Source organism: Rhincodon typus, chromosome 2 (assembly GCF_021869965.1).
Source record: "Rhincodon typus isolate 14 chromosome 2, sRhiTyp1.1, whole genome shotgun sequence".
Taxonomy (NCBI): domain Eukaryota; kingdom Metazoa; phylum Chordata; class Chondrichthyes; order Orectolobiformes; family Rhincodontidae; genus Rhincodon; species Rhincodon typus.
Genome location: NC_063333.1, coordinates 117,290,463 through 117,312,030, shown reverse-complemented (window position 1 = coordinate 117,312,030; position 21,568 = coordinate 117,290,463). Strand labels below are relative to the sequence as shown.

At 40.9% G+C, this 21,568-nt stretch overlaps 1 long non-coding RNA gene across 3 annotated transcripts in view; it reads right to left on the bottom strand.

Annotated features, from left to right (window-relative positions):
* LOC125486137 overlaps positions 1 to 20,045 on the bottom strand; it is a 52,145-nt gene extending 32,100 nt beyond the window's left edge. For all 3 annotated transcript variants that reach the window (XR_007264818.1, XR_007264815.1, XR_007264813.1), the window contains exon 1: positions 19,852 to 20,045. This is a non-coding gene — a long non-coding RNA (uncharacterized LOC125486137). The remainder of the gene's footprint in view (positions 1 to 19,851) is intronic.
* Between the last annotated feature and the right edge of the window lie 1,523 nt (positions 20,046 to 21,568).

Sequence of the window (21,568 nt, the reverse complement as noted above, 5' to 3'; positions counted from 1 at the left end):
ACTGGCCCCAGATTCTCAACTTGCCTACGTAACAATATTGGAGGATGCACCTTCACAAAACAGACTGCAACAACTCAGGAAGAAGGCACAGCACCTACAGAAGCAAAACTAGTGATGGGACATAAATATATAAATAACCTACCAGGGGAAAGCCATAGCGCCCAGATCTCTGGCACTGAGCCTGGCTCTATGGCTCGGAAGGGAATAGGAGAGCGATAGTGATAGGAGATTCAATGGTTAGGGGAACAGACAGGAGCTTCTGTGGTCTCAAGCGAGACTCCTGGATGGTATGTTGCCTCCCGGGTGCCAGGGTCAGGATGTCTCGGATCGAGTCTACAGGATTCTTAAGAGGGAGGGTGAGCAGCCAGAATACACATTGGTACCAATGACATAGCTAGGAAAAGGGATGAGGACCTGAAAAGTGAATATAGGCAGTCAGGTTGGAAGCTAAAAGACAGGACGACCAGAGTAGAGGGCTAGTGAGGCTAGGAATAGACAGCGAGTGCAGCTGAACACGTGGCTACAGAGCTGGTTTAGGAGGGAGGGCTTCAGATATGTGGATCATTGGGGTACCTTCTGGGGAAGGTGGGACCTGTACAAGAAGGATGGGTTGCACCTGAACTGGAGGGGCACCAATATCCTGGGCGGGAGGTCTGCTAGAGCTCTTCGGGAGGGTTTAAACTAATTTGGCAGGGGGATGGGAACCAGAGCTATGGATCAGAGGATGGGGTGGCTGGTGTACAGGCGCACACAGCATGCAGAGAGTCTGTGAGGAAGGATAGACCGTTGAAAGGGCAAAGTTGCAATCAATGCGATGGGTTGAAGTGTGTTTATTTTAACACAAGAAGTGTTAGGAATAAGGGTGACAATCTTAGAGCATGGATCAATAATTGGAGCTACGACATTGTGGCCATTACAGAGACTTGGATAACACAGGGGTTTAGATGTTTCAAGAGAAATAGGGAGGGAGGTAAAAGAGGTGGGGGAGTGGCATTGCTAATTAGGGATGGTATCACAGCTGCAGAAAGGGAAGTCGTTGAGGAGGGTTTGTCTACTGAGTCAGTATGGGTGGAAATCAGAAACAGGAAAGGAGCAGTCACTTTATTGGGAGTTTTCTATAGACCCCCCAATAGCAACAGAGACACTGAGGAACAGATTTGGGAAGGATGCTGCCTGGACGAGAGGACAGGTCTTATGAGGAAAGGTTGAAGAAGCTAGGGCTTTTCTCATTGGAGCGAAGAAGGATGAGAGGTGACTTGATAGAGGTGTACAAGATGATGAGAGGCATAGCCAGAAACTTTTTCCCAGGGCAGAAATGACTATTACGAGGGGGCATAATTTTAAGGTGATTGGAGGAAGGTATAGGGGAGATGTCAGAGGTAGATTCTTTACACAGAAAGTGGTGGGTGCATGGAATGCACTGCTGACGGTGGTAGTGGAGTCAGATAGATTTAGGGACATTTAAGCGACTCTTGGATAGGCACATGGATGATAGTAAAATGTAGGGTATGCAGGTTAGCTTGATCTTAGAGTAGGATAACAGGTCGACACAACATCGTGGGCCGAAGGATCTGTACTGTGCTGTACTGTTCTATATTCCATGTTCTAATTAACGATGGCCATGTTAGAACTACCCACAACTGAGAATGAATTTAAAATTCATTCAATCTGGAACAGTGCAGTGGCTGATGACATAGTTTTCTAAAGGATGAATGGAAGGTTAAGTTCTCTGAGCAAAATGCCACATGTATAAACAAAACCCTGATCAACATTTTTCAGCAATCTCCTAAGATAATATTTCACCTCTTTAAAAATGAGACAGCTGTGGTTAGAAAGAACTAATTATTTTCTTTATCTTCTTTATATAGAAATACTGAAGTTAAGATAATTGAAAAAGCAAACTGTACAACAAACTTTTGTGCGCTTTTGAATGCCAATAATTTGACAACACGTGTTCCTACAAGGAGCACAAAATAGCTATAATCACCATCAGAAAAAAATAGTTAAGACTTTTTTTTAATGTGAACAATTTACAAAGTAAAATACTGCCAATGCTGTGAATCTGAACTTAAAATGCTTGGGAACCAGGTCTCGCAGCATTAGTAGAGAAGCAGAGTTTGCATTTTATATCCAATTTGAATCTTCTGTGGAACTCAGGATTTCCGAAGAAGACTCACATTAAACTTGAAACATTAAGTGGGCTGAATCTTACAATTTTTGGCGAAGTCTGAGTTGCATTGAGATTTTGCAGTGTCTTTTGGCACAAGAGCTGGCGAGTTCCTTTGCTTGATTTTACCAAATTTGCCTCATTAATTAACTACCACACCCCTAAGGCAACTCTGACATCTGGTTTCCTCACCATCTCACCATGTGCTGTTCACAGAACAACTTACCACTGGTAGGATATCCCAGAATTAACTGGCATCCCTTGCGCCCGCAGCATCTTTAAAAACCCTGTGTGTACCCAGACAAGCACTGTCAATCCAGAGCTGATCTGCACAGCTCCTGAAATTTGCTCTGGACACTACACACAGGGGTAAATTGTTGCCCTGCTTTGCAGGCAATATCCTGGGGTCCTGGTGCTAACATGAGACTTTCTCCATCCCAGAACCGGCAGTGAAGGACAATACACCAGATCTTGCCAACCTGGTCCAAGTTTGCTACCCAGGTTAAAGCACTCTCAGCTGACTGGAAGGATGCTGTGATCATCTGGATAGATTCAGTGTGTGTTTGTGTGCACTATTAGAGCAAGTGAAGAGTCCAGAGATGCAGCTTGGTCCAGTCCATAAGCTGGGTTTGTGTCCTTCAATATCCTTGCTGCAGCATTACAAATATAATTATTGCTAAAGCCTGAAGTATAGCATTGAAGTGCAGAAGCTTTCTGTGGGTGGATCATCTATGTGCCGTGCGTGTTGTTAGAGGCTGGCACATGTTGGATGCCAATGTCCATGAATATGGAATATGTATAGCCAGTGCCCATGAAGCATTCCCTGGGATACTGATGGCTGCTATCCAATATGAAGGTCATTCATTCAGAGCAAGCAGTGAGCTGAGTCCCTCAGGTCCACACTCTAGTTTAATTTTTGAGCTTTTCCCGATTTGAGTTTGTTTGGCGAGTTTGGTAAGATGGGAGTTTGATTATTCATGAGATGAGTTGGACTGCTAATGAAGTGTTTAACAAGCACTAATTTCCATCATTTGCTATGTCACCCACTGCTTAGTGAGAATCTTGCCACACTGCTTGTGAAAAACATAAAAGATGGAGTGAGCTGATCTTGATGTTGAGATGAGCTCGCGGCAATTGCTATCCAATTCTGCCACACATTTTGCTATAGTCCATGCCACTTAGACCCCTATAAGATTTCATTCTCTGTTTCTCCCACCACAGATGCTGTCAGACTGCTAAGTTTCTCCAGCACTTAAAATTTTTTTATTATTTAGGGGCATTTCTGTTTTTTATGGAGTTTTGCAACTGTTTCCAATTAGAAGAGGTTATTGCAGACAAGTGCTTGTTATATGCTTTGTTATGGAGAGAAGACTGCTATGGGAGAGTTGTGTTGAGGCATGCTATATGAAAGGTGTAATACGAGCAGTGTGTTATAGAAGAAACAGAAGTTTGTAAGTAGTGACTGATTGTGTAGCATCCTGTCTCTAAATCAGAACTTTGTGAGTTTATGATGGAGACTTGAACAGAAAAATCTAGGCTCACCCTCCAATGTAGATCTGAAGGAGTTTGCACTTTAGGCATGCTGGCCTAGATTTTCATGACTCCATCTGAGTTTGAACAAAGGTTGTGCACTTCGAAAATAGTGGGTAATCATAATGAGGGCATTGGGAAAAACAGATGTCTGGTCATCTGCTCACCTGCTTTTTTTTGATACAGTTGACATATGGCCTCATTATGAATATTTGACCAAGCTGCAAGTTGTTTATTTGACTCAAGCCAGCACATATTTCTTTACTGAGTTGTAAAGGGGAGTGCTAGTATTGTGTGATCGGCATTTTTATTACTTTGTAATAACCTGATCTTTGTTTGAAGAGGTATTTCAATACCTGTATGTTGATTTGGACAAGATTAAGAGATATGAAGTGGATTTAAGGTTTCCTCAGTGGGACCTCCATAGTCTGTGATTAATTAACAGTTTCACATGAATATAAGAGGGATGATAATTTTCAAAGGGAATATTGATTGATTGTTTTCTTCCATCATGTGAGCATTTCAAAAGCTTGCGAGTGTGATTTATGGCTTGCTAACTTGTAGTTATTGCATTCTGGAGGAGTGAGCATGGGGAACATAAAGGGGACATCTCTGATATCAGGACATATGGTGGGAGAATGGGAGATGTGAAAGATCTTGAAGGGGCGTTTAGGTATGGAGGGAGAAGCGTAGTGGGTGAGGACTAGAGTTCCTAACAATTGGACCTATGTCCCAATAAACTGAGGGCAGCCTTCTAACCTGCCAGTCTCATTATATTTATCTTCTTGAGGCAGCAGACTTGTCCTCAGCCCAAGTCCACCTCTCCCAATCGATAAGTAAGGATGGCTGTCTCCTCCAGGATTGAGATGGGATCATAGGATCTGGATCATTCCTGACTCCCACTTCCTATCTCTGATGAACATCCAGTCTGTTATCTTTTGGATCATGTTTTAAACTGAGGTTCTATCTGTTCTCCCAGCTGGATATAAAAATTCCTTTGGAACTATTTCAAAGGAGAGCTCTTCTCGGTATTTTAGCCAATATCTAACTTTCATTCAACAAAGCTAAAATAGAACATCTGGTTCTGATTGGGTCCTATATTCTGGGTATAAAAGGTGACATAATAAGATAAGAGCCCATGGTATGGAGATGGTATATTGGTATCTTTAGAGAATTGGCTAATGAGCATGAAACCGATTGAGGCTAAACGGTTCTTTTTCAGGTTGGCAATCTGTAATCAGTGCTGGGACTGCAATTGTTTACAATGTGTACTAATGACTAGGAGAAAGGAAGTGAATGTATGCAGCTGAATTTGCAGAAGACACAAAAATAGGTGGAAAGGTGGGTTGTGAGAAGGAAACAGGCAATTTAGAGAGAGATATTAATAGTTTAAGTAAATGGGCAAGAAGTTGGCAAATGAAGTATCATAGGTAATCATAAAATCCCTACAGTGTGGAGACAGGCCATTTGGCCCAACAGGTCCACACCGCCCCTCCAAAGAGCATCCCACCCAGACACATTCCCCTAACCCTGCAATTCCCATATCTAACACAAACCTAAACATCCCTGGGCATTATGGGCAATTTAGCATGACCAATCCACCTAACCCTGCACATCTTTGGACTGTGGGAGGAAACCGGAGCACTCGGAGGAAACCCACGCAGACACGGGGAGAATGTGCAAACTCCACACACAGTCGCCCGAGTCTGGAATTGAACCCGGGTCCCTGGCACTATGAGACAGCAGGACTAATCACTGAGCCACCATGAAGTTGTTCACTTTTGAAGGGAGAACAGAAGAACAGCGTATTAATTAAAATTATTTAAATGGAGAAAAACTGCAGAAAGCTGCAACACAAAGGGACTTGGGGGTATTTGTATATGAAACATAGAAAGCTACCAGCAGGTGCGGCAGGTAATCATGAAGGCTAATGGAATGTTGGCCCTTATTTCAAAGGGTTGGAGTATAAGAGTAGGGAAGTCTCACTGCAACTGTATAAAGTGCTGGTGAGACCACTTCTGAAGTACTGTGAGCTGAGTACTGTTTTAGTCCCCTGACTTAAGGAAATATATTGTTTCATTGGAGGCAGTTCAGAGAAGGTTCAATAGGATGATTCCTGGTATGGTGTATTGTCTTATGAACAAAGATTAATTGCTTGGGACTCTACTCATTGGAATTTAGAAAAATGAGAGGTGATCTCATTAAAACATATAAAATTCTTATAGGCTTTACAGGGTAAATGCTGAGAGGATGTTTCCCCTCATGGGAAAGTTTAGGACCAGAAAGTCCAGTCTCAAACTAAAGGCGCTCCAATTTATGACTGAGATGAGGAGAAATTTCTTCTCTCAGAAGGTTGAGTGTGTTTGGAACTCCTTGCCACAGAGAACTATGGGGGCAGATTCCTTGTGTATATTTAAGACCGAGACAGATAAATTCTTGATCAGTAGGGGAAATCAAGGATTATGGAGAAAGGGAGGAAAGCAGACATGAGGAATATAAGATCAGCCATGAACCTGTTGAATGGTGGAGTAGGCTCAAGGGGTTTAACAGCCTACATCTGTTCCTATTTCTTATGGTCTTATGAACTATCAGTGTGGATGTTCGCCATTTTTAAATGCAGAAACAAATTCTGGTAATTCGTGCTAAATTAATGCAGAATGGTTTTATCAATACTTATACAAATATGCCTTTAAACACAAAGAAAGCATTTTAAAACCAATCAATTCATTGTCTTTGGAACCAGATGTAAAGAGTTCATCAAGATCATTGAGTCGTTTTGGCTATGACATCATCTTAATGATCAAAATGATCACTCTGAATCAGATATGGTGTTTCCAGCATCTGAATTATTGCTCCACAACAAATCATCTTTTTTATCCATTAATTTTGGATACTCCATATTTTGTTTTATTGTTCTAATGATAATTTACACATGAAAAGCACCCCACAACTTGATGATAAAACTGCATAAAATATCAAGAGGGCCAACGGGTCAGGAAGAGAGCTGGGCAGGATAGACTGAAATGAAAAGTTGGTGGGAAAGATTGTAACTAAGTAATGGCTGCCTTCAAAGAGGAGATGGTTTGGGTGCAGTCAGGGTATGACAAAAAAAGTCCAGAGCTATCTGGACAACAAAGTAGATAGAAAAGATGGTATGGAAGAAAATGTGTGCCATGACAAATGCCAGGTAGAAAATACAATTGAGAACCAAGAGGAATACAGAAGGTTCAGAGGGGAGGTGAGAAAGCACATTAGATAAACAAAAGGGAATTATGAGAAAAGACTGACAGGCAACATAATGGGGATCCCCAAGTCTTCAGAAGGCATATCAATTACACAAGTGTAGTAAAAGGAGGAGTAGGCCCAATTAAAGTCCAGAAAGGGGATTTACACATGGAGGCAGGGGGCACAGCTGAGTTATTAAATGAATACTTTGTGAGGAGGAAACCCTGTCACTTGAAAGGTTCAAAACTGATAAGAAGTGTTTGATAAAGCATTGGTATTTAAAGTTGCCAAAGCACTGGGACTGCTGGAGATGCAACCAAGGATATTGAAAGGCATGAGAGTGGAAATTGGAGGGGCAATGGCAATAATCTTTTAGTCTTCCCTAGACTCAAGAAAGATGCCAGAAGACTGGAGAATTACAAAGATCATGTCCCTGTTCAACAAAGGTTATAAGGATAATCCCAGCAATTGCAAACAAGTCAGTTTATCTTCAGTGGTGAGAAAGCTACTAGAAGAAATGATCAAGAATAGAATTAGTCATCACATGGAAAAAGGTGGGTTGATTAGGAAGAGCCAGCATGGGTTACAAAAGGGGAAATCTAATTATACTACGCATGAGTTTTCTGATGAGGTAACGGAAAGGATCGATGAGGTTAATGCTTTTGATGTAATGTACATGAACTTTCAAAAGGTGTTTGATTCACTGCCGTGCAGCAGACTTCTGGGAAAAGTTATTGTACATAGAAGAAAAGGGACGGTAGAAAGTAGATACAGTACTAGATGAGGTGATTCATAGGAAACAGAGGGTAACGTTCAATGAATGTTTCTCAGGCCGGTAAAAAGTTTGTAGTGGAGTTCCCAGGGATTGATGTTGTTTTCCTGATACATATTAATGATCTAGATCTTAGTTTGCAGGGGACAGTTTCAAAGTTTGCAAATGATACAACACTTGGAATCATTTGTAACCATGAGGAGGATAGTGTAGAACTTGAAAAGCACATATACAAGTTGGTAGAATGAGCTGATAGGTAGCTGATGACATTCAGTGCTTGAGATTTTGGCAGGAAGAATATGGACAGACAATATAAAATAAGGGTATGCTTCTAAAGGAGAGGGACCTAGATATACATTTGCACAGATCATTGAAGGTAGCAGGACAGATGAAGAGAGAAGTTAAAGCATACTGTATCCTGTGATTTATTAATAGGGGCATAGAGTAGAAGAGCGAGGAAACGCTATATTTATAGAAGACATTTGTTAGACCTCAGCTGGAGCAGTGTGTTCAGTTCTGGGCGCTATACTGTGGTAAAGAAGTGACAATATTAGAGAATGCAGACAAGATTTATAAGAATGATTCCAGTGATGAGAAACTTCAGTTAGGAGGATAGATTGGAAAGGTTGGCATTGTTCTCCTTGGAGTGGAGAAGGCTTAGAGGAGGGTGAACAGCGGTTTTAAAATCACAAGGAGACTGGATAGAGTAGATAGGGAGGAAATATTTGTACTTGTAAAAGGATCGAGAATGCATGGGCACAGATTTAAAATGATATGTAAAAGAAGCAAGTAATGTGACAAAAATCTTTTTCACACAATAAGTGGTTTGGGTCTGGAATGCACTGTCTAAGTCTGGTGGAGGCAGGTTCAATTGAGGCATTCAAGAGGGCATTGGATGGTTGTAAAAACAAAGTGCAAAGATAAAGGGGAACGGCCTTCAATCATGATGCTCATTTAGACAGTTAGTGGAGACACATGGGCCAAGTGACTTCCTTCTACAACGCAACACTGCTATGATTCTGTGATATTTTCACGCATCATGAAGGTTTTTTTCTCCATCAAGCATTCAGTCATTCCATTCAGCGCAAACATGATCTTGAATGGTTTAGATTCATGAAGAATTACAGCACAGGAGGCAGTCCTTCAGCCTATCATGTCTGCATTGGACATCAAGCTTCTATCTACTCTAATACCATTTCTCAGCACTTAGTCCAAAGCTTTGTTTACTACTGATTTTCAAATATTCATTTAAGTTTTTCTGAAATGTTGTGATTGTTCCTGTCTCTACCACCCTTTCATGCAGTGAGTTCGAGATACCCACCAATCTCTGGATGAAAAATAAATTTTGAAATCCACTCTAAACCTTCTACCCCTTAACTTAAATCTCTACACCTTGGTTATTGATCCCTCCAGTAAAGGAAAAATTCCTTCCTATCTCCCATATATATGCACCTCATAATTTTGTACAACTCCATCAGGTGTCTCCCTCAGCCTTCTCTGCTCTACTCCAGTCTACATTGATAAAAACTAAAAGAACTGCAGATGCTGTAAATCAGGAACGAAAACAAAGTTGATGGAAAAGCTCAGCAGGTCTGGCAGCAACTGTGAAGGAGAAAACAGAGTCACAGAGAACTTTGTTTTCTCCTTCACAGATGCTGCCAGATCTGCTGAACTTTTCCAGCAACTTTGTTTTTTGTTCCAGTCTACATTGTCTCCTTTCATAGCTGAAATATTCCAGCCTGAGAAACACCTTGATGAACATACTCTGGAGCATCCTTCACATGCTTCCTGCAGACCAGAACTGCGCACAGTAATCTCTCTGTGGTCCAACTAATATCTTATACAGTTCCATTATAATCTCCCTGCTTTTTTACTCAATACCTCAATTTATAAGCGTAAGTATCCCATTTGCCTTCCTAACCATCCTATCCACATGCACATTGCCTTCAAGGATGTATTGACATACACACCAAGGTTCATCTGATCCTCTGTACTTGCCAGGTCCTACCATTCAACGTGTACTCCTTTGCCTTGTTAGTCCTCCCAAAATGTATCACATCACACTTTTCAGGATTAAACTCCATCTTCCACTGTTCTGCTCATCTAAGTACATCATACTGTAGTCTAAGGATTTTTCTTTACTATTTGCCACACCATCGATTTATGTACCATTACTGATCAAACTTCCAAACTTTGTGTCTAAGTCATTAATCTACACAAAAAACAGCAAAAGACCCAGCACCAACCTTGTCGCACGCCACTAGACACAAGCTTCAAGTCACAAAAACAACCTTCAACCAGCATCCTCTGCTTCTTACCATTAAGTCAATTTAGATCTAATTCGCCAAATTGCCCAAGATCTAATGGGCTATTGCCTTCTTGACCAGTCTCCTGTGCAACATATTATCAAGAGGCTTACTGAGTCCATGTAAATTACATGAATTGTATTACCCTCATCTATATATCTCCTCGAAAAAAAATCATTCGTGTTTGTTTGACATGATGTTCCCCCTATCAAAACCATGTTGACTATCCTTGATTAGTCCTTGTCTCTCCAAATGGAGATTAATTCTGTTCCTCAGAAAGTTTTCCAAAAGTTCCCTACCACTGAAACTAGGCTCACTGACCTAAAGAAAAACAGAAGTAGCTGGAAAAGCTCAGCACGTCTAGCAGCATCTGTGAAGAAAAAATGAGAGTTAACATTTCAGGCCCGATGACCCTTCCTCAGAACCGGAGGTCACCGGACCCGAAACGTTAACTCTCATTTTTTCTTCACAGATGCTGCCAGACCTGCTGAGCTGTTCCAGCTACTTCTGTTTTTGTTCCTGATTTACAGCATCCACAGTTCTTTAAGGTTTACTCACTGACCTAAAGTTTCCTGCTTTATCCCTACTACCCTTCTTGAATAATGATACATTAACTATCCTCCAGTTCTCTGGCTCCTCTACTACGACCATAAAGAATTTGAAGATTTTCAGGGCACGCTTGTCTCCCCCAGCAGCCTGGGATATGTCCCTTCAGGACGTGAGAATTTATCCAATTTTAATCCTGCTGTAACCCCTAATACTTCCTCCCTCTCAATGCTAATTTGTTAAAGTTCATCACAGTCCCCATCCCTGAAATCTATACTTAAATCATCCTTTCCATGGTGATTACAATTGCAAAGTATTCCATTAGAACTCATATATTCTGGCTCCACAAACATATTTTAGTCCCTAATGAACCTTACTCCTACCCTGGTTAACCTTTTTCCTCGAATATATATATCCAAAGCCTCTGGATATTCCTTTATTTTACCCACATGTTTTTCTTTTCACTCTTCAAATTTCCTTTTTCTTTTTCCAAACTTCTTTACACTTTTTATCCTCTTTTAGGTCTTCTGTTTTTATCAACAATAAGCTTACATATATATTTTCCTCATCCAATCCTGTATATTCTCTGACATCCAACATTTTCTTGACTTATTGTTCTCACCTTCCACCTTTACAGGAACATGTTTGCCATGCACTCTCATGATTTCCCTTTTGACGGACTCCCACCGTCTGTCATGTATTTTTATTCCCAACTTTGTCCTTTTCCATGATTACCTTAAAACCTACAGATTTATGGTCAGTATCATTGAAATGCTCTCCCACTATTACTTCTACCACTTGGCTGTCTTTGTTTCCTAAATTTAGGTTCAGTACCTGTTTGTTTTTTGTAGGACTTTCTACATGCTGGTCTAAAAACTGTCCTGGACACATATTAAGAATTCTGCCCCTTCAAAGCCTTTTTAAAGTAGACTTTGTCTATTCCAAATAATACTGGGCAAGTTGAAATTCCCTAGTATTATCATCTTATTATTTTAGCATTTCTCTGAGATATTCTTATATATATGTTCTTCTATTTCTCCCTGACTCCCAACAATGTGGTTGTCTGCCTTCTCTTTTTAAGTTCTATCCCTATGACTTAATTAAGGAACTTTCTAAGATATCATCCTTCCTTGTTATAATAATTAACTCCTTGATTAATGTTGCAACACTCCCTCCTCTTTTAAAGACCCCACCCATTTCCTGCCTAAAGATTTTATTCCCTGGAATGTTGAACTGCCAGTCCTGACTCTTCCTCAACCACGTCCTTGTGATATCAATGATGTCCTATCCCCATGTGTTAATGTGGTCATTGGGGCAGACATTTTAGGGAAATGTTTTAGGGAGTGATAGGAAAAAGTCTGGTTTGGGGAGAAGCTTGCCATAGACAAAGGTTTTAAGAATCTGTTGTGTGGACAGTTGTGCCATAATGAGGACCTTGTTCTTTAAGAGATTTCACTAGAATGTTGCTAACATTTCTGGAAAAATCCAGAAAGCAAGTGGGTCAGTTCAGGTCAGGTTAGGCCATGACTTTGCTCCTGCTCTTTGAAGAGAAAAGAAAGTTTTACAACGACTTCAAAGCATTCTGTTGTGGCAGTATAATCAAAGACAGTCTGACATGTGTCATTGCTTCCAGACAGCTGCTCCTGACTGACAAACAAAACAGATTTCCAATGGCTGCATGTGGTGAAGAAAATTAGAATGCTTTTTCTGACAATCTCAAAAGCAAGAATGACCAGACTGAATGTGGACAGAGTAAAAACACTGAAAGCTGTAGTTGGTGACAAGCCTCTCAGGCCAATATATAAATCAAACTGCCACAGTATGTAGTGACACTGGTTGTACAGCACCAATGGTGAATTGTCAGCAATGACACAAGCAGGCTGCCACATGTGTATAACTCATTTAAATTGACTTGGGGAATTCATCTCTTGGCTAAATATTTGAAATAGAAGAGGATATAGGACCACAGGGATTCATTTTGGATTGTTAGAGTAAAAAGCTAGTACAAACTTAATGGGTTGTGTTATAAGGTTCTAAAGTTCAATCTTATTTATGTGCCAAATATCAGCCTTCTAGTGACGTTATGTTTTAAAGAGTACATCAATGGTTTACAAGTTAAATCAAATTATTGCCATGGGATTCATTGTTAGTGATATTGTTTAATCCCATACCTCTGTTGGCCGATGGTGGGACTGAAAGCTGTTGAGATCACAGTAATTGGTAGGCTAACACAGGTCTAAAAAAGAGGTAACAGTGTGGAGCTGGAGGAACACAGCAGGTTAGGCAGCATCTCTGACTCTAGCATCAGCAGTTCTTACTATCTCTAAAAAAGGGATTCTCCCAATGAAAGGGTGCGCGTAGACCTTGGGAGCAGGATTGCCTGCTGTGCGGAGGTGGGTGTTAGGGCAGATGTGGCTTTTGACAAGGTTATGGGACTGGGCAACCTAGCCCCAAGTCTGATAATGCTGATCCAGGATATCATTTTCATCCTGACATGCCCTTGACCCAGTCACTAATCCCCAGGCTTCTGAGGCAGTGCATGTGGTGATATACAGAATGCAATGTTGATGAAACACACATTCATGAACTGAGTGCGGATGCCACGATCAATTTTCCACTAGCTGAAGCAGGTCTGCAGTTAGTGGATAAATGAGGTGCTTTGAAGTCATTGTAAAACTTTCTCTTCTCTTCAAAGAGGAGGAAGAAAGTCATGGCCTAACCTGGCCTGAACTGACCCACTTGCTTTCTGTGAGTTCTCTTCCCATGAAACTTACTGACCTTATCAGTGAGACTACCCTTAGCATCAGCTGGCAGACTCCAGCATCTTAATCTTCCGCTCACTCATGCCCACTTGGAAGGACATTGGTTAACAAACAGCAGCCAATATGGATTTGCTGAGGCAAAATAATGCCTGACAACTTTGTTGAGTTCTTCGATGAAGTAATGGAAAAGATTGATAAGTGACGTGTGTTTGATCTGTACAAGTTGTTTGATAAAGTATCACATAATAAACTTGTTTGGAAAATTGATGTTCATAGAATTAAATGGGGCATGACAATGTGGAAATAAATTGCTTAAGAGGCAGAACTTCACCTGACAAAGGAGCAGTGCTCCGAAAGCTTGTGATTTCATATAAACCTGTTGAACTATAACCTGGTCTTTTTGTGACTTCTGACCAAGAGGCAGAAAGCAGGAACTAATGGGGAATGGTTTTTTTGGACTAGAGAGAACAATACAGTGGCGTTCCTCAAACATTTTACATATGCGTTTTGCAAAATAGATACAGAAAAGGTCTGGCTTTTTACAGGAAACTGGAGAGAGTGTGAAAGCAGTTTGAAATGCTTAAAAAACCTACCAAGATAAGGGCATTGAGCCTCTGCCCAATATTATGACAGGAGCTCATTAATGTATTTTGTTTCGATTCCTGCTTGGCAGTCAGCCATATTGACAGCCTGGCTGGTGTTCAGGAGGAAATGCTAAAAGCAAGACAGCATAAGGCACTTTGGGATGGTCACTCACAATACTGAGAGGGGAGGGCAGCAATTAAGGTTTCTGAGGGTTGGCGTTTAATACATGTGTCCTAAAGTTTGAGGCACTTTGATAGACTAAATAGAGTCAAGAGAAATTGTTTACTGACCATCCTGTTCTCAGAAATAGAGTCCATGGTTATAATTGGCAAAAACAACATGACATAAATGGGAAGAATTTCTCTTAACACTGCAAGTTAATACAATCTGGAAAATACTGTTGGAAATGATAGTGGAAGGAGATTTAGCAACAAGTTTCAGAACAGAACAAGATCTGTACTTGAAAATTAAATATTTCCTGTGCTAATGGAAAAACAGTGAGTAAAACTATATGAGCAAGTGCAGGTGTGATCAGTGAAATCATATATTTTGTAGATTCAATCAAATAATCTCATTTGACCAATAGCAAACACTTCTCCCAATTTCCTGTGTCACACTGTCTCCTCATTCCAATATGACCAAAAACAAGTTATTCCATTGGTCATTCATTTGCTGCCTGTGGGATCATGTGTGTAAATTGGCTGCTGGTTTCCCCACATTGTTACAGGGCCTGATAACTGTAGCATGAGTAGCAGCCCAGATCAGTTGTCTCACCACTCATGATTTGCAGTGGAAAGGGAAACCCCTTGAGCATTAGAGCAAGACTACATTACAGATTGTGCAAATGGATGAACTGAGAGCCAACAAAAAATATTGCACTTCACAAATAACTGACTAGTTGCAAGGCACTCGGAGGCATGCTGCAGACATTTTGAACCACATTTTACGTACATAAACAGGCAATCCCCGGGTTGCAGCAGGTTCCATTCTTGAGTCCGTTCACTCGGCAATTTGTACACAAGTCAGAACACAATGCAGAACAATATAAAATAATCATTCATAAGTGCAGGAAATGTTCATATGTTTGATATTTAAAAATTACATTCCTGTATGGGATCGTTTTTGTAAGTACAAGCATTAATAAGTCGGATGTTTGTAAATCAGAGACCCTTGTACCTTCTACTGCTTCATCAGCTGTGCAGTAGAAGGTATACGTATATAAAGTATAGTTCAAATATCTACAGAATGTCTCCGAGTGCCTTGGAACCAGTCAGTTGTTTGTGAAGTGCTATAATTACTTGTTTGTTCTCTGCTCATCCATTTACAGTAGTCTGGGCCCTAATACTCATAGAACCTAAGTGGACAATCATACTCATCAGCAAATGATTGCTGATGACAATGACTGCCTTCAATCTTCAGCATCACCTCATGCCAAAATGTTCCTTTCTCATTAATTATCTCAAAAATATAGAATATCTCACTTTGAAAAGAATTGGTTAATGAGATATGAGTAGTGAAGACAGAGTCACGTTTATTGCCCATCCTAAGTTGCCCCAAGAAGCTGTTGATACTGTTCCTCAAACAACTGAAGTCCTTTATGAAGAAGATACCTCACACTGTGATGTTAGGGTTATAGAGCTGTACATAATGGAAACAGACCCTTTGGTCCAACTCGTCCATGCCGACCAGATATCCTAAATTAATCTAGTCCCATTTGCCAGCATTTGGCCCATATCCCTCTAAACTCCTCCTATTCACATACCCATCCAGATGCCTTTTAAATGTTGTAATTGTACCAGCCTCCACCACTTTTGCTGGCAGCTCATTCAAAACACGCAACACCCTCTGCGTGAAAAGGTTGCCCCTTAGGTCCCCTTTAAACCTTTCCCATCTCACCTTAAACCTATGTTTTGGACTCTAGTTTTGGACTTTGCTACCCTAGGGAGAAGACCTTGACCTTGACCTTGACTATTCACCATATCTATGCCCCTCATTTTATAAACTTCTATAAAGGTCACCCCTCAGCCTCTGCCTCTGCCTCTGCCTCTCTGGGGAAAATAGCCCCAGCCTATTCAGCTGCTCCCTATAGCTCAAACCCTCCAACCCTGACAACTTGCTTGTAAATCTTTTCTAAACCCTTTCAAGTTTCACAAATTCCTTTCTATAGCAGGGAGATCAGAATTGAACACAGTATTCCAAAAGTGGCCTAATCAATGTCCTGTACAGCTGCAACATGACCTCTCAACTCCTACACTCACTGCACTGACCAATAAATGCAAGCATACCAAATACTTTCTTCAATATCGTCTACCTGGGACTCAACTTTCAACGAACTGTGAACCTGCACTCCTAGTTCCCTTTGTTCAGCAACACTCCCCAGGACCTTATCATTAAGTGTATAAGTCCTGCCCTGATTTGCCTTTCCAAAATGCAGCACCTCACATTTATCCAAATTAAACACCATCTGCCACTCTTCGGCCCACCAGCCCATCTGATCAAGGCCCTGTCGTACCCTAAGGTAACTTTCTTGGCTGTCCACTACCCCACCAATTTTGGTGTCATCTGCAAACTTACTAACTATACCTCCTATGTTCACGTCCAAATCATTTATGTAAATTACGAAAAGCAGTGGACCCAGCACTGATCCTTGTGTCACACTGCTGGTAGCAGGCCTCCAGTCTGGAAAGCAGACCTCAACTACTACCCTCTGTCTTCTACCTTCGAGCCAGTTCTGTATCCAAGTGGCTAGTTCTTCCTGTATTCTATGTGATCTAACCTTGCTAACCAGTATACCATGCGAAACCTAGTTAAACGCCTTGCTGAAGTCCATATGGATCGCATCCACTGCTCTGTTCCCATCAATCCTCTTTGTTACTTCTTCAAAAACTCAATTAAGTTAATGAGACACAATTTCCCATGTTCAAAGCCATGTGGACTATCCCTAATCAGTCCTTGCCTTTCCAAATACATGTAAATCCTGTCCCTCAGTATCCGTTCCAACAATCTGCCCACCACTGATGTCAGGCTTGTTGGTCTACAGTTTCCTGGCTTTTCCTTAACACCTTTCATAAATAGAGACACCACATTAGCCAACTCCAGTCATCCAGCACCTCACCTGTGCCTATCAATGATACAAATATCTCAGGAAGGGGCCCAGGAATCACTTTCCTAGCTTCCCACAAAGTTGTAGGGTACACGTGATCAGGTCCCAGGGATTTATCCACTGTTAAGCATTTTAAAACGATCAGCACTATCTCCTCTGTAATACGGACTTTTTCAGGATGTCGCTATTTATTTCCCCAAGTTCTGTAGCTTCCATATTCTTCTTCTCAGTAAACACTGATGCAAAATACTCACTTAGTTCTCTCAAATCACCTGCAGTTCTACACATAGGCAGCCTTGCTGATCTTTAAGGGGCCCTATTCTCTCCCTAGTTACCCTTTTGTCCTTCATATATTTGTTTAATCTGTTTGGATTCTGCTTAACCCTATTTGCCAAAGCCATCTTACGTTCCCTTTTTGTCTTCCTGATTTCCCTCTTAAGTATGCTTCTACTGCCTTTATACTCTTCTAGGGATCCACTCGATCCCTGCTGTCTACACCTGACATATACTTCCTTCTTTTTTTCGTAACCAAAACCTCCATTTCTCTAGTCATCCAGCATTCCCCACACCTATGAGCCTTGCCCTTCACCTTAACAGAAATATACTGTCTCTGGACTCTCGTTATCTCATTTTTGAAGGCTTCCCACTTCCCAGCCATCCCTTTACCTGCGAATATCCAACCCTACCCCTGATCCCCCAAACAACTTTTGAAAGTTCTTGCCTAGTGCTGTCAAAATTGGCATTCCTCCAATTTAGAACGTTAACTTTTAGATCCGGTCTACCTTTTTACATCACTATTTTGAAACTAATAGAGTTGTGATCACTGGCCCAAAGTGCTCCCCCACTGACACCTCAGTCACCTGCCCTGCCTTATTTCCCAACAGTAGGTCAAGTTTTGCTCCTTCTCTAGTAGGTACATCCACACACTGAATCAGAAAATTTTCTTGTACTCACTTATCAAATTCCTCTCCATCCAACCTTTAACACTATGACAGTGCCAGTCTATGTTTGGAAAGTTAAAATCCCCTACTATTACCACCCTATTATTCTTACAGATAACAGAGCTCCTTACAAATTTGCTTCTCAGTTTCCCGCTGACTAATGAATGGTCAATAGTACAATCCCAATAAAGTGATCATCCCTTTCTTATTTCTCAGTTCCACCCAAATTATTTCCTTGGACATATTCCCAGGAATACCCTTGCTAAGCACAGCCATAATGTTATCCCTAATCAAAAACACCACATGCCCTCCTTTCCTGTTCCCCTTTCTATCCTTCCTATAGCATCTATACCCTGGAACATTAAGCTGCCAATCCTGTCCATCCTTGAGCCATGTTTCTGTAATTGCTATGATATCCCAGTCCCATGCCCTGAGTTCATCTGCCTTTCCTGTTAGGCCTCTTGCATTAAAATAAATGCAGTTTAATTTATCAGTCCTACCTAATTCTCTGCTTTGTTCCTGACTGTTTGACTTTTCCCAACTGCACCAGTCCCTGATGGATCTCTTTTCTCACTATCTCCCTGGGTCCCCCCCACCCTTTTACTAGTTTAAATCCTCCAGAGCAGCTCCAGCAAATCTCCCCGCCAGTATATTAGACCCCTTCCAATTCAGGTGAAATCCGTCCTTCTTATACAGGTCACTTCTACCCCAGAAGAGATTCCAATAATCTAAAAACATGAATCCTTCTACCCTACACCAGCTCCTCAGCCACATCTGCTGTATCTTCCTATTCCAACTCTCACTAGCTTGTCGCACCGGGAGTAATCAGATATTTCTACCTTCAAGGACCTACGTTTTAGCTTCCTGCCTAACTTCCAATATTCTCTCCTCAGAACCCTGTCTTTTTCCTATGTCGTTAGTTTCAATGTGTATAATGACCTCCTGCTGGTCCCTCTCCCCTTTTATAATATTCTGCACTTTGTTTGAGATATACTTGATTCTGGCACCAGGGAAGCAACATACCATTCTGATGCGTTGTTGTTGGCTGCAGAAATGTCTGTCTATGCCTCTGACTAGAGAGTCTCCTGTCACAATCAATCTCTTGGAACCTGAATTACCCCTTGTTAAAGTAGAGCCATTCTCAGTACCAGAAATTTGGCTGTCGGTGCTACATCCCCCTGAGAGTCCATCACCCTTACATTTTCCAGAACAGCATACTTGTTTGAGATGGAGATAGCCGCAGGAGACTCCTGCTCTACCAGTTTACCCCTCCTGCAGGTAACCAATATACCTGACTGTACCTGTGATTTTTCTCCCTTCCTGAAAGTGTCACCCATCACACTCCCCACTCCTGTAAATTCCTAGTTCCCTCTATCTGCCATTCCAGCTGACCCATGTGATCCAATAGGATTTGCAGACAACACACTTCCTAAAGACATAATCATCAGTAACATTGAAATTCTCCCTAATCTCCCACATCCAACAGGAAGAGCACACCATTCTACTAAATGCTATCTTTGCATCTTAACAATTTACAGACCCAGAAAATAGCACAGTCTTGCTGCTCTTCCCAGGCTAACTTTGTATCTATGTTTTATATTTAAGTTTAATCAAGAAACAGATCTCAGTAAAACATATAATGAAAAAACCCCACTGTACTTCACTATTGTAGGTTTTCAAAAGAAAGTGAGGTTACACTTTTTTAAAAAAGCCATTTAGCTGCTCCACCCTGCCTTGAACTCCGCCACAAAGGTTTCTCCAAGATCAGCTGTGAATTTCACTGTTCGTTTATTTTTCTTAAACCAACTCAGATGTCCAGAGATACATGAAACCAAACAGCAGAAGCAGTCAGCCATGCACTTTCACTGCTGAGTCACACAGCTGTACAGGTTTACTTCTCTATTTTTCACCTACCATGTGATGTCTGCTTTGTCTCTTCCTCCTTTTTAAAAGTGCTGTTGTTTTGATTTTTTTTCCCCAAAGTTCCAAAACATTGCAACAGTTTATAAAAGAGTAATTACTGCTCCAAAAATTCAAAACAATCAGCTCCAACACTGAACAACCTCAAAAAAGATGCAGCTCTTACAGCCACAGTTCTTTTCCTGTTCTCCATTTTGGATTACCCAGAAACCTTTTCTTGGATTATGAAGGAAGTTCCAGGATATTCAAGCAGTTACAATGCGGAATGGCAGTATATGTTCTCGTCAGTCTGGCTATGAATTGGAAAGAAATCATGGAGGTGATGGTATTCATGGTGGGAGAGATTACAATAGATAAAGGTGGTAGCTTTGGTGAGTTGCAGTGTATTTTGTAGAAAAACATGCTGCAGTCCTAATGCCTCAGTGAAGGGAGTTGGATTTTGAGATTACAGAAGCACTGTCTAACAAGTGAAATGCCTATCCTGGATGATGTTGAACTTTCTTGACTGTTGTTGAGTCCAGTTTTCAATCTAGAAAAGCTTAAATTTAAACGTTAAAGTGCAAATTTTGATTTGAATTCTCACTTTAGCCGCAAGTTCCAGAATGGTTTTTAGTTCACCTTTTTGATGTATCATTGCCACTAAAACAGTGAGATGGAAAACAGGCTGTCTGTGAGATTTAGTGACACCTTCAGTAAGTCTTTCAAACAAACCTGTCCCAAGTGACAAGTGAAAATTCGCAAAGGCTTGTATCACTGATTGTTGTTGTGGTATTCTGACTGGAAAGGGAGCATGTGGTTGTCACTTTGAGGACTGTTAAACTGCGAAAACAGTCACAGTTGAATAGCTGGCTGATAATTGCTGTTAAGGCTGACACAAGAAACGATTATTTGTGGTCCCGAAGAGGGAGGGATCAGTGTCAACTGTAGAATAAAAGGAGGAGAGAAAATTAGATGGTACAAAAGATTTTAAAAAGGCCATTTACTGTAAATTATTTTTAAATTACTTGGAAAGGATTTCCAGCTGCAGCCTGCAATCACTGTCAGAAAACACAAGTAAGAAAGACATTGTTCCAGGATTTGCTGGGAAAATCTTGGCAAGCTAATGCACATGTGGTTCTTAGTGTCTAAATAACCCAACAATTTGCTTTGAGGAAGATTGACTTATGAATCACCACAAGTTGCTGAATAAATGGCTGCTCCTCCTTCAGCTTTGGGAAGATGGGAGCTTATCATCTATTCCTCATAAAATTAATTCTAAATTGAATACTTTTAAAGGCATTTAGAAATATTTATTATGCAAATAATAATGATCTAACAATCAATCACTCATTCAATTGATTAACTTTGTGGGCTGGTTCATTTAACACTAAAGTAAACACATTATAAGTTGTGAAGCAGACATTAGATTAACTGACTTCTATTTGTGTACAACTTACAGACAGAAAGCAGACTAACTGACAGGCAGAGTTACAACATTCTATGCAACAGTGTATGGATTTCTTAAAGTTGAACTCTCTTATTCTTCAGAAGAAAGCTGAATTATTTACAACAACAAAAGGAGCCAATGAGTCTGTATAACATGGAAGTGAATTGATACTGCATCTCGATCTCATGCTGGTTATTTTGTCTGGAGGTGTTATTGATTGTTCACAGTCATCAGTGATATTGTGTGTGAGAGATAGTATGAACTGCAGATGCTGGAGAATCTGAG